This window comes from Oreochromis niloticus, linkage group LG13 (assembly GCF_001858045.2).
Source record: "Oreochromis niloticus isolate F11D_XX linkage group LG13, O_niloticus_UMD_NMBU, whole genome shotgun sequence".
Taxonomy (NCBI): Eukaryota; Metazoa; Chordata; class Actinopteri; order Cichliformes; family Cichlidae; genus Oreochromis; species Oreochromis niloticus.
Genome location: NC_031978.2, coordinates 441,077 through 458,731, shown reverse-complemented (window position 1 = coordinate 458,731; position 17,655 = coordinate 441,077). Strand labels below are relative to the sequence as shown.

The 17,655-nt window shown below is 41.3% G+C and overlaps 1 long non-coding RNA gene across 1 annotated transcript; it reads left to right on the top strand.

Moving 5' to 3' along the window:
* The first annotated feature begins 2,324 nt into the window (after nt 1–2,324).
* Nucleotides 2,325–15,111, top strand: LOC112841970 (uncharacterized). Its single transcript, XR_003213482.1, has 3 exons — nt 2,325–2,574; nt 13,932–14,219; nt 14,317–15,111. It is a non-coding gene; the product is annotated as an uncharacterized LOC112841970 (long non-coding RNA).
* Nucleotides 15,112–17,655: the final 2,544 nt, after the last annotated feature.

Below are 17,655 nucleotides of genomic sequence, written 5' to 3'. Positions count from 1 at the left end.
ATGCATTTATGCATGCTAATGAAGCACTCAAAGCCTTTTTACATTTCAGCTGCAGTCATTATTTTAATATTAAAATCTGTCTCTGTTGCTGGACAGTCTCAGTTTCAGCGGCCATGTTCACTTTTTACCCAAATCGGGCCGTAAAGAGCACAGAAGTCTTTTTAACTTTTCAAACTAATGTCGTGGCTCTTTAGTTGACTGGCAAAGTCATCTTCAGCCCGTTTCTAACTGAGCTTTTGTTGGGCGGGGACCTGATTTATTTATTTTTTTCAACGTAAACTCATTTTATCATTCAGATCTTGTCTTTGTGACTCTTTAATTTGCCCCTTCGAATGAGAAACGTATCAATCAAGCCTGACAAACTCTGTTTTCAATCTGTGCGCCTGTTTATCGCATACATCATCCATCCCTCTTCATCAGGCTGTGGTGACTCCATCATGCCGCAGACTAATCCTCTCTCTCCTCCAATCCGCTCTGGATTAACTTTAAAACTTTTCTGCGCTGATTACGCTCTGACTTTGATTGTCTTTTGATTTGAGTGACACTGATAAATACGAAAAGTTTGCCCCTGAAAATTAACATTCACCAAAATTATAGAGTCTCGTTAAATTTAATTTTTGTGATTTTTGACTTTGCAGTTCAGGTGTTCTTTGTCTAGCTATAAAAGTTACTTTTTATAATTACACATTTTGTCATTTTCCCTGCAAGTAAGTAAGGGGAATTTGAAAATCTGTGCTTTGAATGTGAAAGCTGTGGGTGTCTGAGGTGCTGACAGAAGTACAGACGAAGAGAAGGAAGAATAAATATCGGGACTGTAGCAACTCAAAAGGAAGCAGCAGCATAAAAAGCTATTAAAGTCAGTTATCGTTTAGTGAAAATGCCATTTCCTATCGTCATACATTACAGTGCATGGATTATCTACACCTGAACATTTTATTTATCGAAACTGGGCTTTAGTGTGCAGCTGTAACAGTTTCCACTTTTCTAGTTTCGGGATTTTCCACCAGGTTTTGGAATCTAGCAGCAGAGATTTCACTCCCAGCCAGCCCAAAGAGCATTAGTGAGGTGCACCACTGATGTTGTGTAATACGTCTGGCTCTTGGTCAGGATTTCACTCTGGATGAGTAAAGGTGTTGGCTGAGGTGAGGTTCATATGGATCTGGCTTTGTGCATGAGAGTGCTGTCATATTAAAACAGGAAAGGTTCAGACACAAAGTTGGACGCACACGGTTGATGTAGCATTAAAATCTGTTGAACCCAGACCAAGAAAATCCCACAAAAAACTAAAATTAAATGAAAGTGCAGTCCTTTCATTTCAGCTTCCTGTGGGGATCTGCAGATTCAAAAGTAACAGACGCCTTTGTCTGATGTCTCCTAGTTTAGTTTATCTTCAACTGATTTTCAGTCCTTTTATGTGAAGTTTTAAACTGGCGAAATGTTGCGGCTTATATAAAGTGTCAAATGAATACAGATTTAGTGTCCAGCGTCATGAACTGAGCTCAGCGTGTCTGACAGCTGTGTTTATCAGTGCCAAAAACTCTGTTTTCTGCACCGGCAGCTGACATTTCTGGCATTCAGCAGGCTGACAGAGGTCAGATTACATGATGCTCTTTTAATTCCAACGAGACACATGAGAGCCATAGATGCTGAGGAACTGAAAGCACATCAACAGTCAGCGTTCCAAGAAATAATCAGTTATCGCTTTAAGTACCACCCACACGACAGCCGAGCCAAAGAGCGAAACACTAAACACCAGCTGAGTCCGCGCTCGTGTTTGTCTCGCCTGTTGCAGTTCCTGCATTCTTTATGGGAGACCGTCCTGCCTACATGCTATCAGGCTCAGCCAGAGAACGCTGTAATGTGTACTCAGTGGAAATATTCTGCCAATTTACAGCTCCATAGTTGTATTCTTGGACTCTGCTAGAGTAGCTTTGCATGATTCACTGTTCAAACTAATCCAAGGTTTTGTTACAGTGGGCTTCTTACACTCACTGTAAAATCAGTCCTGCTTTTAAAGCCTTGTTGTTGTTGTTGTAAAGGTCAGACTGTTGGGCAGAAAAAATTACCAACATCATTTCATCAGGTAAAGATGTTAATCACTTCCAGAGTGAATTAAAATCCACAGAGATGAGAAGCTGTCAACGGCTCTCAAGATAGAAATGTTGTGACTTCTAATCAAGAAATAGTGAGAAATAATTATCAGATAAGACCTTAATTTTATGTGACTGTGAACTGTGATTTGAAATAGACGTCTGTACCAAATACAGGAGGTCCTCAGTCTTTCCTGCACCCCCCTGCTTATCACGCAAATGGTTCAGTCCGCACAGGTGTAACCACCATTAAAGAAAACCGGTGCAAATATAAAATAAAGAGGAAGCAGACGATTAAGATTCATTTAAGAGTTTTTTTAGTTCAGTTTCTAGTTCTTTGTGTCGGCTGAACCAGCTTAACATGCTTTGAACTTGACACCTGCAGCTGACATTGGACCGTCGGAAACATCCACAGACATGCAGAGACTCCTGTGAGGCATACGTGTGCGTACTCCACCCTCCCATACTCAGGACTGAAGTCAAGGTGAGCCCAGAGGATTTTTATAACTAAAATACCGTCACATCTTCAAGGCATCTGTCCTGTCTGACGTGTTAGGCAGCAGTGCACTAAAATAAACACGTAAACATGAAGAGATAAGAAATGCACTGAATGTATTATTTTTATTAGACACAACCTCTGGATGTCACCCTGTGGGAGCTGCTGCTGAGACTCCACAGGCTTTCTGTGGGGTTGGGGTCAAAGCTCACTGCTCTGGCAACCTTTCTGATGCTCCACCCTGTCTCCTTTATCCCTGTGGCATGATCCCACTCAGGTTGCCCCAGTCGTGGTATTTTACAGATTCCTCCAAACCTGTGCTGCCTCTTTAGAGGGCTGGGTGTGTCTGATGGAAGAGTGGTCATTTGGGATTAGCTGGATAATGGCTTTGTGACTTCTTCCCCAGAATTGTGTTCAAGACACAGGACTACACACAAAGTCTATCTCATTTGCTGTTTGCTGTCAAACTGGTGACAAAAAGATTTTATTTATTTATGTATTGTCTTATTGTATTTGAGGTACAAGAATTGGATTATGTGGCCAAAACTTAAATAAAATTGATAAACGTCCATTGATGTGTAAGTTTAAAGGCACAGAACAGGAAAACGGTCCTGCAGTAGTTTGCTGTTGTGTAGTTGCACTCGGTCAGAGTGGTTCAAATAATGCAGGTTTGTGGACTGAAGTGTGCACTGTCTCGTTTGTCAGATTGTAGACAGGGATGCACCAATATTCAGATGGGATCGTGTCTGATCTTGGCTCTAACGTGTGGATCAGATGTGTGTCTGCAGCAGTTCGCGGCATACTAGTGAGAGAAAGCTAGCAGCAAGGGTTCACTTGCTGCTCCAGTGTTTTGGAAGTATTTCACTCCTGCTGTGCCAGCTTTTCTTTGTGTGTCTGTAGCAGTTTTCCAGTAGTCAGGTGATTCAACATGACTGGAAAGATCAGACATGACGACGCTTTCCTTGTCTGCTTCTCGCTGTCTTGTGTTTGTTGGCTCTCAGTCGCATTATGTTGAGTGTAACACCTGTTAGAAAGCTTTTATTTCCCTTACAGTAACATAATGTGTTGTCATCAAATTCATTTTATTTAGTCATTTATTATTTTGCTATAGTGTACGGTACATTTTTATTTTTGATATATTTGTAAAAGAAAATATAATAAAGTCGGGAAAGTAATGTTTAGGTCTTGCCTGATGTTGCTTTATGCATGACTGGCAATTTCTTTCTCACAGTGAGGAATAGAGCTGATTGATCTAGCGCTGATATCTGATCAGTATTCAGTATCAGCACATGCCCGAAACCGAGGTATTGGTACTGTGTCAGAACTGGGAAAGTTCAGTCAGTACGTCTCTGCACAGCCACAATATTTCGACACAACTCGAGTTGTGTGATCTTATTGGCAGCATCTTCATTCATAGAGTGCAGCATTTCTGTGCACACACATTTCATTTACCAGATGCTTAAAGATTATCTCTGAAACTTTTGCCACATTTTATTGATTAGCCTGCTACCCTACTGTCCTGAACTAAGTGCAACTTTGCATTTGTGTAGCTACGACTTTTGATGCGTTCAAGTGTAAAATTGCATCTTCTGCTCAGTTACAGTCAGTGCTTGTCATATTCTGTCCCTTTTAAAAAACACAGTTTTGCAGCCTTGACTTTAATTAACTCTACAGCTTGAACTTGTAAACACTGGGTAACGTGACAAGATGACAGTTTTAATGAAAATAACATTTTTCTACTCAAAGTTTTAACAAGATATGTTTATCAGGGAAGGAGAGCAGAATCATGCATGCACTGGTAACAGCAAAGATGTGTCCTGCATGCATCCTAAATGCCACACTAAATGTACAGGGTGGGCCATTTATATGGATACAGCGTAATAACATGGGAATGGTTGGTGATATTAAAGTCCTGTTTGTGGCACATTAGTATATGTGAGGGGGCAAACTCCTCAAGATGGGTGGTGACCATGGTGGCCATTTAGAAGTCGGCCATCTTGGATACAACTCTTGTTTTTTCAATAGGAAGAGGGCCATGTGACACATCAAACTTATTGGTAATGTCACAAGAAAAACAATGGTGTGCTTGGTTTCAACGTAACTTTATTCTTTCATGAGTTATTTACAAGTTTCTGACCACTTATAAAATGTGTTCAATGTGCTGCTCATTGTGTTGGATTGTCAATGCAACCCTCTTCTCCCGCTCTTCACACACTGATAGCAACACCGCAGGAGAAATGCCAGCACAGGCATCCAGTATCCGTAGTTTCAGGTGCTGCACATCTCGTATCTTCACATCATAGACAATTGCCTTCAGATGACCCCAAAGATAAAAGTCTAAGGGGGTCAGATCGGGAGACCTTGGGGGCCATCCAACTGGCCCACGACGACCAATCCACTTTCCAGGAAACTGTTCTAGGAATGCTCGGACCTGGCACCCATAATGTGGTGGTGCACCATCTTGCTGGAAAAACTCAGGGAACGTGCCAGCTTCAGTGCATAAAGAGGGAAACACATCATCATGTAGCAATTTCAAATATCCAGTGGCCTTGAGGTTTCCATTGATGAAGAATGGACCCACTATCGTTGTACCCCATATACCACACCAAACCATCACTTTTGTTGTTCCAACAGTCTTGGAGGGATCCATCCAATGTGGGTTAGTGTCAGACCAATAGCGGTGGTTTTGTTTGTTAACTTCACCATTCACATAAAAGTTTGCCTCATCACTGAACAAAATCTTCTGCATGAACTGAGGGTCCTGTTCCAATTTTTGTTTTGCCCATTCTGCAAATTCTGTGCGCCGATCTGGGTCATCCTCGTTGAGATGCTGCAGTAGCTGGAGTTTGTAAGGGTGCCATTTATGAGTAGCTAATGTCTGCCGAAGGGATGTTCGACTAATGCCACTCTCCAGTGACATGCGGCGAGTGCTACGCTGTGGGCTCTTGCTGAATGAAGCTAGGACAGCCACTGATGTTTCTTCATTAGTGACAGTTTTCTTGCGTCCACATTTTGGCAAATCCAACACTGAACCAGTTTCACGAAACTTAGCAAGCAGTTTGCTAACTGTAGCATGGGAGATGGGTGGTCTCGTAGGGTGTCTTGCATTGAAATCTGCTGCAATGACCCGGTTACTGCGTTCACCAGATATCAACACAATTTCGATCCGCTCCTCACGTGTTAACCTCTTCGACATGTCAATGGCTGTGAACAAAGAGAAACTTGTAAATAACTGATGAAAGAATAAAGTTACGTTGAAACCAAGCACACCATTGTTTTTCTTGTGACATTACCAATAAGTTTGATGTGTCACATGGCCCTCTTCCTATTGGAAAAACAAAAGTTGTATCCAAGATGGCCGACTTCTAAATGGCCACCATGGTCACCACCCATCTTGAGGAGTTTGCCCCCTCACATATACTAATGTGCCACAAACAGGACTTTAATATCACCAACCATTCCCATGTTATTACGCTGTATCCATATAAATGGCCCACCCTGTACTTAAAGAGAAAAAAGTTGTAATATAAGTACATAATAGGCTCAAAGTGAGAACAGTGCTGAAGATGATCCCAGATGATTGGATGAATATGAAGTTCTCGAGCTGTGCGATACACTGTTGTTTCCCTCTTAGGTAAATATAAAGGAGTTTCTGAAATGCGACAGACGCAGTGCTGCGTGCCATTCTGAAGATGTTTTAGTTGAAGGCGATGCATTATGGAATATCACCATGTGTCTTAAATGGTGGATTTAGTGCAAATAATCATAATTAAGCTTACAGTTATTAGCTTTTGATTGACAGTCTTAGCGTGGGCACATTTGTCACATCCTTTGCTCCTTCTGTTGCATTTTTGCTTCATCTGCCTGGATTCAGAGCGCTGAATTCCCTCTCCACGGGTTGGTTAAAGACTCGGGCACAGTTGTTTTTCTCTCTCTTTCTCTGAGAGAGACATTAACACTCAGACAGACCTTGATACATTTTTTAAGCAGAGTTAAATTTTTGTGGATCAGAGAGAAATTGTCTCTGGGGTCTCAGACAAATTACTTGAGATCACAGGGCTGTGAAATAACGCAAGCTTTTTTTATATTGATATCACTCTCTGTTTTCACCCGAGTCCAAATGAGTTGAGTTTGCCTCCTGTGAGACCCTCCAAAAATATACTGAAAGATGTGGAAGTTTCATTCAGCTGAATATTTAAAAATGTGTTATTAATAAAGTTAACCTCGTAGGGAAGGACGAGACTTTTACCAGATTGATGTAAGATCATGTGGGTCAACCTCCAGTTATTATATATTTAATCACCGTTCTTACTCACAAGCATAGTGTTTTTTGTTGGGGGTTTTTTTTGGGGGGGGGGGGTTAAGCCCACTTGTTGTCGTGAATAGAGTTGTTTTCCTTTAAATGCACCACAAGGACAAAGGTCCTGGGCTAGATGCATGTTCCTACCATCATGTGTAGTCTTGAAGACTGGCTAGTGACCAAAATGAGAAGATTGCAGATACAAGCAGCAGAAATAACCTTTCCCCAAATGATGTCTGGGCTCACATTAGAAATAGGCTGAGGAACTGAGTTTTTTGGGGTAGACTCGGGGTCGGGCTGCTAGCCCCACACCGAAAGGAGCCAACAGAGGAGATTCTGAACAGGTTTGTCCTGGGCGCCTCTTAGGTGACGTGTTTTAGGCATGTCTTAGGAGGTCCCGCAGCACACCCAGGAAACACTGGGGAGATTACATTTCTGGAAGGCTGGTTGTGTCTTTATTTCAGTTGTTTTTATGGGGGTCAAAATGACCCAACTGGATTTCATTATATGATCACATCACAAATTTCTGAAATCTAATTGCCTGAATCAAAGAATGGTTAAAATAACTTTAGGTAAGGATGTGGATTTTATTTGGGATAAAAGCTGCAGAGTGTATTAAACAAGAGTTTGGATTGTTTTTATAATAATAGTCTATTTTTCCTTTGATGACATTAATTCCATAACTAATAATGCTTTAGGAAGAAATGAGTTTTTCTATTATTATTTTGCTGTTACGATTGTGTTTGACAGCAGATCATTCTTCGGTCAGTCGTCCATGTATATTAAATATGTGGATACGTTTGGGGTCATTAAAGACGCTTTGTTTTCTCTGTTGCTTTTGGGCTGCATGCCGTTAATGTTTATTCTTAGAAGAGGATGTTTTTGTGTTTGAAGTGCATTTGTTCTGCTCTAGAAAAGGTATAAAGTTTTCTTTGTTTTAAAGGTCTTAACAAGCATAAAATTTGATTTGAAAAAGTGTGCAGAATAACCCTGAGCAGGGCTTAACTTTAAAGCTGTGTGAGTCTGATGAGCGGTCACAGAGGTCTGATGTGTGTCTGATCAAGAGTGCTGTTTTTGTCCCGGGATGCCTCGGAGTCTGAAAATATGCTTGAGGAAAAATCTAAAAGGGGAAAAAAACAGAATATAAACCAAAAGTAACCCTGCATCTGTCGTCTGGCAGTCTTCTTGGCTCGTCTGCACGCATGGCACCGACTCTCTTTGAATCCCGTATAGTTTTAAACTCCATGACAAACAAGGGGACAACCTTGCCTTGATAATTTCTTTCAGGACGCATTAGTGGGCTGATTTTAATATTTATGCTCCATGGAGCCGAAAAGGAGATAGTCAGGGATTTAAGATCAGGGAATGAATAAATCTCTTTGGAAAACATCAGTAGGTGAACTGTGAGCCGAGGCTCCCTGCAACAAAAACATCCCGTCATGGAGAAATATGTGCTTTGTGTGTTTTTGCTGTCACATTAATCTCACTGTCCTTAAGAGGCGATTTTTGAGTTCAAGTAGAAAAGGTGTTATTTTTTTCCTTCTCCTTTCTGGTTTATTTGCCAGATTTTGTTGCTGTTGATTAATCTGTGATCCATTATGCTCATTCTCTGCTTACAAAACAAGCAAAGCAAACCAGTCATCAGAAAACGATGCATTTGTGAGATCTGTATTTTCCTGGAGATACAGAATGTCCCATCTGGCTTGTAAATACTCTCATATAGCTCTGATTGAATAAATATAATAAAATAATATAACATATAATATATAGAACCACAAATGAGTGTTTTTCTAGTGCCAGACCCAGACGTGGATAACTGACGAGGGCTGTGTCAGGAAAGAATGGGACTGATCATGTAGGGATGTAAAGGGAGAGAGCTGGCTTCTCTGCACCGACTCGCTGCTAATCCAGAATTTAATTTCAAATCTTTCTCCTCATATAAATGATCCTGAATAATCGATTATCTTAAAGACCTCACAGGACCATATCACCCCAACAGAGGACTTCACTCTCAGACTGCTGGTTTAGTCGTGGTTCCTACAGTATGTCAAATTAAAATGGGTCAAAATGGAGTTTTACTGGTAGGCGGGTCTTCTGATTGTTGGGATTTTCTCTGTATGATTTTAGGGTCTGCAGTCTAAAGCACCTTGGGATCACTGTTGTTGTCATTCGCACTATATTAAAAAAAAGTTAAATGCGATTTGATGACGGGATATATTCTCCCTCTCTCTCTCTAACACTCACACACAGTGAATATAACATATTTGTATATTCAGGACTGTGCAAAAGTTTTAGGCAGGTGTGAAAAATGCTGTAAACAAAGAATGCTTTCAGAAATATAAATGATTGTTTATTGGCCCCAAATGTACAAGACAAACTGGAAGTGATGGTCCGGCCCCCACAGAGCCCTGATCTCAACATCATGGAGTGTGTCTGGGATTACATGAAGAGACAGAAGGATGTGAGGAAGCCTGCATCCACAGGAGATCTGTGCTTAGTGCTCTGCGATGTTTGGAACAACCTACCAGCCGAGTTCCTTCAAAAAGTGTGTGCAAGTGGACCTTAATGTACCTTCATAGCAGTGGATAGTGTAGTGATAAGACTACACACCTTTGGAGCAGGAGGTGCAAGTTTGATTCCCACTAAAACTTTTGCACAGTAGTGTAGCTGTTAAATGTCTCAGTGCCCTGTGTGATAAACAGTGACTTTAAACTATTACCTGCTAAGGGCAGCTGCAGGTTATTATTCTCTAAAGCTTTATTAGTACAGGCGACCCCTGTAACACGGGAACAATGTTTTCACATTGTTTTGGGTAAAAGGATAAAAATATCAATTATAGCTGCTGCCACTTTTTGTTATGATGAGTGGAGGAAAATTGTGCATGTATTTGCAGCTGTTACCACATAATTCATTTTAGAGCAGCAGTGTAATGTGCTTAACAGCTCATCGCTTTATTTTTGTTCTCAGCTGCTCAAGTTCTGATAATCATAGTAAATTGTTAAAGTTTTGAAATTAAGTTTTAAAGTTGGTTGTGGGGGAAGCAAAGAAAATGATGGCAGATTTGCTGAAAAAGATGTATTTGCACTAATTACAATGTTGAAGTTTCTCCAGTTTGACAAAGGGGAGAAAAAGACGGAGAGCTTTGCAGAAAGAGCTCTGAAGCAAAATACCGGCTAGGATGGAGACGGTAATCGCAGTGTTTTACCTATCATTGCTTCAGTGCTGGTGAATTGAAGATTGCATTACTCAAGCTGATAACAACTTGCTATGTTGCTGTAATAAAAGCTGTTGATGGGGAAAAGCCTGTCCCAGACAGAGCTCTGTGCTTATCGTGTACGACTCCAGCCAAACACGGAAAGTACGGAGGAACTGGCCTGACCTCGTACTTCTTTTGGCTCTACAATTACAATGATGGTACGGCTTAGTGCACAAGTGTTCCAGACATGAAACACTCGCAATTAAACTCAATTTTCATCTGGAGTCAACTTGAGGGAAATCTGGGAGCCATTGGCTAGCTGCTGTTAGGCTTCCTGGTTAATTTTCTGGGTCTTCAGGTGTAGCCGGCGGATACTTGGGTCAATATTTCTTGTCCCATCACTGAACGCAGAAATAGATAAGTTCACATGAAAAAGCTAACAAGAAGCTAAATCGTCCACAGATAAACACTAATGGTTTATAATTTAGACACATATTTATCAAATTTTCCTTCTTTTGCTCGGGACAGTTACTCTGTACCTGCAGCCAGTGGCAACCTGTTCTAATAGGAGTGCCAGCAGATCTAAGACTACAGGAAAGAAACTAAAGTCTTCTTGCCCTTAGGTCTGTCCCAGACGATTAGACGACTATTAGAAAATAAGCTTTATACATGTAATCTTACACGATGCATCACAATATCCGAGAGGCCTCCCAGATGCAGTTTTTGCATTTTTCACAGTTTTCGACGTCCAGACAGAAAATCGTGCATGTTCCGGTTTCTTTCATGAATCTTTCACTTCTGTGAGCTTCAACAATAGCAACACAGACATACCCACCAGCCAGTAAGGTTTCTTCTGCTGCTTAGCTGCATACACCTGTGAAGATGACGAAGCAAAAATGGAATGATGACTCGACTGTTAAATTAACTAGACAGCGAGCACCACACACGCTGCTTTGGTTGTCGGTTTACATTCTTTGCCTCCTTTCCAGTGACATCACACTCATCCTGAAAGACAACAAGTGTGACTGGTACTGGCTCCAAAAAGACGAGTTTTGTTTGTTTGTTTGTTTGTTTGTTTGTTTGTTTAGTCAAAGCTTAACGTAAATTAAACTTCGGATCAGGATTTGAGTTGCAGATTTGTCATATTTAATGCTTTGGGTTTCTTTTTCACTTAGAAAGTCGCTGCCAGCTTGACATCTTTATCATGAATACCAACATAAATACACTTTATATATCGAGAAACTATGAAACCATCCAGTACAAGTTCTCCAACTCTTGGCATCATTCTTCTTCTCTGCTCATCTGTATGCTTCGTATGTCCTGAACACCCAAAATCTGGCTTTACCATTTAAGTCTCAGCCTATGAGGAGCGTGACAGCACAAAATGGTGTTTTTGTCATATTGATTACTTTTTTTTAAAAGTACCATCTGTTTATTTAAAAAATCCATCTTATTTTATGGACATCTTCCAGGTTCAGTCAAACCGTGCATAATTTAGACCAGCATCTGAGAATTTAATGCATCTGTCTGTGTCTACAGTCGTGACTGTTTCCTGCCGGAGTTCATTTGCACCCTCTTTCCTAACATAGTGTCCTCTAAAGGTGCAAGCGAGACTTGATTCAGGGTGACAAAGTTGTAAATAACTCGAGGCCTTCTTCATGCGTGCCCCAGCTTCCTGCCTTATTAAGAAAGCGGAACATCTCTGTAATGTTTGAGCATGGAGGGGACAGAGTATTTGTTATTTCCACTGAAGAAAACATGGACTGGTTACGCATCTTATGGAAACCTCCCTGTTTCCTAGACCGACAGCTTCCTCTAAATGCTGTCAAACTGCTGTGGAAAATGTCACAGGCGGGCAAATGTCCATATACTCACTACAACTCCAGGGGAGGTGGTAACAGTGTTCTGACGGGGGCAAGGAGAAAAATGTGTTATGTAGCACTAGCTGTAAATTTTCCTTAATTGCCCTCCTGAGACACGCAGCCAAGACTCCACAGACTAAATGTGACGGTTAGTTACACAGATGTACCTGTCTCAACACTCTCTGTAGTATAGCACCCACTGTAGAGTCGGCAAGAAAGATGATGGGCTTGTGGTTTTGTAGTTGTTAATATTCCTTAATTACGCTCCCGAGACATGCAGCCTGGACGCTGTAGGCCAACGGAGTGCTGGAACCTGCTTTCCAGTGTGTTGCTGATGGTCAGTGGTGATTCTCAGCATCCCGGCTTAACCTCCTAGAATCCAGGAAGGCCTCTGTATTCATGCACAGCCATAAACTATCCACTTGTGCAGCTCTTTTGAGGTCTTTGACAGCTTGTTAGTAGGCCATCACTCACAGGCTCACAGACTAGGGATGCCTTTACTAATTTACTAGCTGAAGAGTCTAAAGGCACTCATAAAACACTAAATATTAAGCAGGCTCTGAAGGAAGAAGTTACACATCGTCCTTAGAAAAAGTGTGTGTGTTTATGAGCATTTGAAAGCATCTGATTCTTAAATAATCCCATAAATTTGTAAATGCACTTGAACTCTGTCACTTTGTGCTGTGTTTATCACACAGATGACGTCAGATCAGCTTGCCAAATGCTGATGATCTTAGCAGAGCTTGCACCTTGCAGGTTGACGTGCAGTGTGCCGCGTGGCTATGTGTTGCACCAGCAGTTTATTTTGACACAGCTTTTGTACAGCTGCTCCAAATCTGCTGACATCTGTCCCACAGAGAGTCCTGCTGTCTGCTGTCCAGTGACCATGTAACACCTGACAGTTGATTGGTGTTGTACGTGAATTAATGAGTATTTATTTTAGTCTATGCCAGCGGGTTAAACAACTCGTACAAACTCTCCACAACCAGTCAGACGTCGGTTTTCCATCCGTGCTGCATCACCTACAACTGCAGCGTAACATAGCTTCTTGCACTCATCAGCCTCTACCACGGTGTCTTCCTGGGGGTGTGCTTGATGATTTAAATGAGACCGACTGAGGATGAGATCGTCACTTTGCTGGCAGGATGAAAGGAAAGAAAGGACAATGGTGCCTCTTGGCTAACTCCCAAATGGCGTCTGGCGAATGTGTATTTAGTGTTGTTGGTTTTGCAGCCCACCAGGGTGTGGTTTTGTTGTTGTTGTTGTTGTTGTTATTGTTTTATTTATAGTGTTGCTGGACTCAGGCAGAGGAAGCTTCCTTTTATTAGGAGAAACAACTTAATGGTTAAATTTGTGGTTCCTTTTGGAAGCACATACAGCTGTCAGAACTCTTAAATGAAGATATTAACATGCAACCTTCAGAATTTTATGACAAAAGAAATACCATCTATAGCTCCAAAAAGGTCATTTTTACACGTTATCTTACACAGCACTCTTCTGAAACATAATGAAAAGAAAAGGAGAAAGTAGAACATAATTAGTAATACAGTCGTGAATAATAATGAAGTGGTTAACTAAGTAATACAGGTGCAGTGAAGTGTTTTGTTGCCCCAATTTAACATAGAAATTAAATAGAAATAAAAGTGAAGGCAAAACATTTCCTTCATTTTAACTGTAAAATTGTTCATGTTGAAATTTATTGGAAATTTTAGCTCCACCTGTGACTGGAGCAGCACGAATGAACTAAATGTGTTTCTATAAGTGTATTTTGGCTGTAAGCCGTGAGTGAGTTTGTGTTTTTCTGCCTGCTGTATACCCAAAGAGGGAGCTGGTGTGAGACTTATAGATGAGGGGAAGTGTGCTCATCCAGCAGGCAGGATGCATTGGACGGAATGAGGGAAGCTGTGTGGAAGTGCAAATAAGCTCTGCACAAACATATTGCTGCGACTGTAATTGTAAACCCACTCGCTCTCCTGTGTGTATATAGATGCCAGATCCAGTGTGAGCATCAGGCTGCCTGAAAACGACTTGTTCTAAAGTAACAACCCAAACGGATTTGGCTGAAATATGGTAGCTGAATACCAACTGGCCCACAGGCCACTTAGTTTTTGGAGGCTGCTCCTGGACTGGGATTTCTGCCACTGGTGAAGATCAGTATTCATCAATGTCAGTTACAGGTTTACATGCCACACTGAACGGCTGCTACACTGCATCGCATTCATCGGTGGTTTAATCAAACCTAGAAGAAACATAACAGACAGAAACTATGACGAAGGTGCTTATTGCTGGTGAATGTTTGAAATCCGTTCTATGGTTTCTATATCTACCTCCTGCACACTGTAGGTTTGACCTTTGTCTATTGTTTTTTTTAGTAACTTGCTCCAGTCTGCTGTATCTGATACAGACACGAGCAGCACATCTCTCATCACACATCACATTTTCCCGAGGTGGTCCCCCTGCAGAGGCTTACAGCTGATGTTATGATGTCATGCTGCGCCTGGTATTCCAATTAGAGGAGACGGTTCGTTTGCTTCAGGTCTGTTAAAGGAATGTTTTCAAGTCCTTCTGACAGATCACTTGTGGAGTAAGTTTTTTGTCCTCAGCTGATTCTAACCTGGATATGTTACCAATCAGTCTGGATGCTTTTTAACTCGTTGACATTCTTCAAGCAACCACCTGCCCTCTGACAGCTCACAGGCAGACACTACTGGTGATTTTTACCATAAACACCATCAATGCTGCTAAAAAAGAGTAAGGGTAATTAGAACCAGCTTCATATTCTTGACTTTTTTCAATATGAGAACTTCTAATTGTCACGGCGAGTGGGATGAGCCGTGTGGAAAATAATACAGGAGGATCCAATCGCAGGCAAGAATGAAGGTGAGAGGGTGGTTTATTAAACACAAAATGAAATGGACAAAACAGCAAAACGGGATCGAAACTATCTAAACTGAGAACAACTAAACTACTGACACAAACCAGGACCTGAACATGAAGGAGGATGAGCGGAGGTAGCAGACGACGGACAGCAGGGAGACACACAGATGAAGCAGGGTGGATACGCAGACGGACCAGCAACTACAATGACTGAAGACACGACTTAAATACACAGAGAAACACAGGGAGATTACACACAGGTGGTGGACACAGCTGGGAGTAATTAACGAGACGAGACAAGAGAGGTAAACTGAACACACTCACATGAGACGAAAACCTTCACAATAAAACAGGAAACAAGAACACTACACAAAGACGCCGACTCGACACTGAGAGACAGACAGAAAATGACACCTAGAACTAAACCCACACACAACATGAGAACAAATCCTAACCACAAATAAACGGAAACATGGAACTCAAATAATAATCTACCATCATCATAATCATCACCACCACCACCAGTATCACAGGGAAAAATCCATCATTCAAAACCAAAACATAACAACTCAACATACTGGGTCAAACGGACCCAGAACCGTGACACTAATATAATCAAGGACTTCCACTGTCTTTACTCTTGGTTTCATATGAATGAACGAAGGCCTTTTCTTGTCTTTCATGTAGAAATGTCAATTTTGTGGGGTGAACCCGTTTCTCTTAGCAGTTTTCATATATAATTCATCTTATACAAATGTGTAAATTTCTGCGGGGGGCAGCCTGATCTGATGAAATACTTCTTTTTTTCTGAAATATTATATAACTATGAAACTTCTCCAGAAGTCGTTTCTCTAAAATTTTAAGGTTAAATGTATAAATGAGGCATAATTTCATATAATATGGGTTATATGTTCTATAGATGTCATGTGTTAGCGATGCAACATGACCTAAAATCTCAAACTTGACCAGTGCATTAAAGAAAGGTTTTGCTCTAAGATGCATTGAGCTCATGTTGACGTTTTAATTTGAAGTTTTCCAGGTAAAGAAAGTTTTAAAGTGCTCACACTCACACTGCAGCCATGAACTCTTTAGACGTCACTCTGACGGGTGTGTGAGAGCCCAACACAGTCTGATCAGACATTAAAAGTTGTGTAAGCAGCCGGCTCCTTGTTAAATGATGTCCTATTGTGAGACATTGATATTATGTGAGAATACAGCTGACGTGGACTAGCTGCTGCCCGGGCACCAGGTGAGAGAGGACTGCTTTGAGCCACATCATGATCTAATTTCTCCAGCACTGAGTTCATGTGTGAAAGTGGTTTTTGTAAAGTGTTCAATTTAAAGTTTTGAGCAATGAGGAAATACAACTCCAATGATTTGCAATGGTCACAAACCCAAACTTCATTCTCAGTAGAATGTTTAAACTGAGAGATTTAATTACTTCATGAAAAATATTACATCTCAAACAAGGCTGGAGAACTAAGTCTACTAAAAGGAAACAATGTGCAACTTTTAGTTTCACGATTCTCAGCATAAAATTATTAAAATTGTACATAATGTCATCAAAAGACTCTGAGAATCTGTAGAAATGTCTGTGTGCAAGGAACAAGGCTGAAAGTCTGTGCTGGATGTCCTTGATGTTCAGGCCCTCGGGCAACAGTGCATTAAAACCCGACATGACTTTATCATGGAAATCAGTGCACCGACTCTGTGTCAGTACACTGCTCACTGTGACATCCACAAATGCAGGTTAAAGCTCGTCATGCAGAGAAGGCAGCAACATGATGCAGAAACACTGCTGGCTCCTCTGGACCAAAGCTCATTTAAAACGGACTGAGGCAAAGTGGGACACTGTTCTGTGAGCCGACGAACTGAAATTTGAAATTCTTTCTTGAGAGATGAGGGACCATTCAGCTCGTTATCAGCAGTCAGTTTAAAAGCCTGCACAGTGTTGGAGTGCTTCAGTGTCAGAGCACCATCAGTGCTGAAAATTATATACAGGTTTTACAGCAACGTAAGCTCCATCCAAAGGTCTCTTTCAGAGAAGGCCTTGAATATTTCAGCAAGTCGATGCTAAACTGCATACTGCACCACCTGAAAAAGCTCCACAGTAGAAGAGCCCGGGTGCTGAACTGGCCTCCCTGACGTCCAGGCGCTTCAACAGTTTAAAAGATTTGACACATTGTAAAATGAAAAGTATAAAAATGGAGACTTGGGACCGTCGAGCTGCTAGAATCCTCCTTCAGACAAGAACACGACAGCATTTATATCCTAAAACTCAAGCAGCCTCTTTGCTCAATTATCTGAGATTTATGTGTTTAAAAGAAGATGTGCATGCTACACAGCGGTTAACGTGGTCCTCTCCCAGTTGAGACTTGTTGCTGCCGTCAAATTCAAAAATGTGTTGTTATTTACGTTTTAGATTCCCAACTTTTAAGCAGACGCAGACAGAGTTCATCCCCATAATAGAGGGACGAGCCCTCCCTAAACATGTTCCCTCATTGGTCTTTTCAGCAGAATATACCAACTCGTTAGGAGGAGCTCTGGGGAGAGTGGAGGCCACGCTGAAAGTGTCACTGTTTTCATTACCTCTGTGACTTTGCTCTTATCTTACATTTTGACCAGACCAGACTCTGTTTGCCCTTTTTATTTATCACACACTCCATCAGTCACATCTTTTTTTCACTCACTGAACTATTCAATGAGCCTCTCACTGAAATAAAACCAACATTTAAAAGCAACATTTTCTCCTCTTGTCTGAGATTGTGTGACATTGTGTGCTTTAGTATTTGTTTTTGTGTGATGCTGCTTTTAGTCTGACAGACTGTAACAAC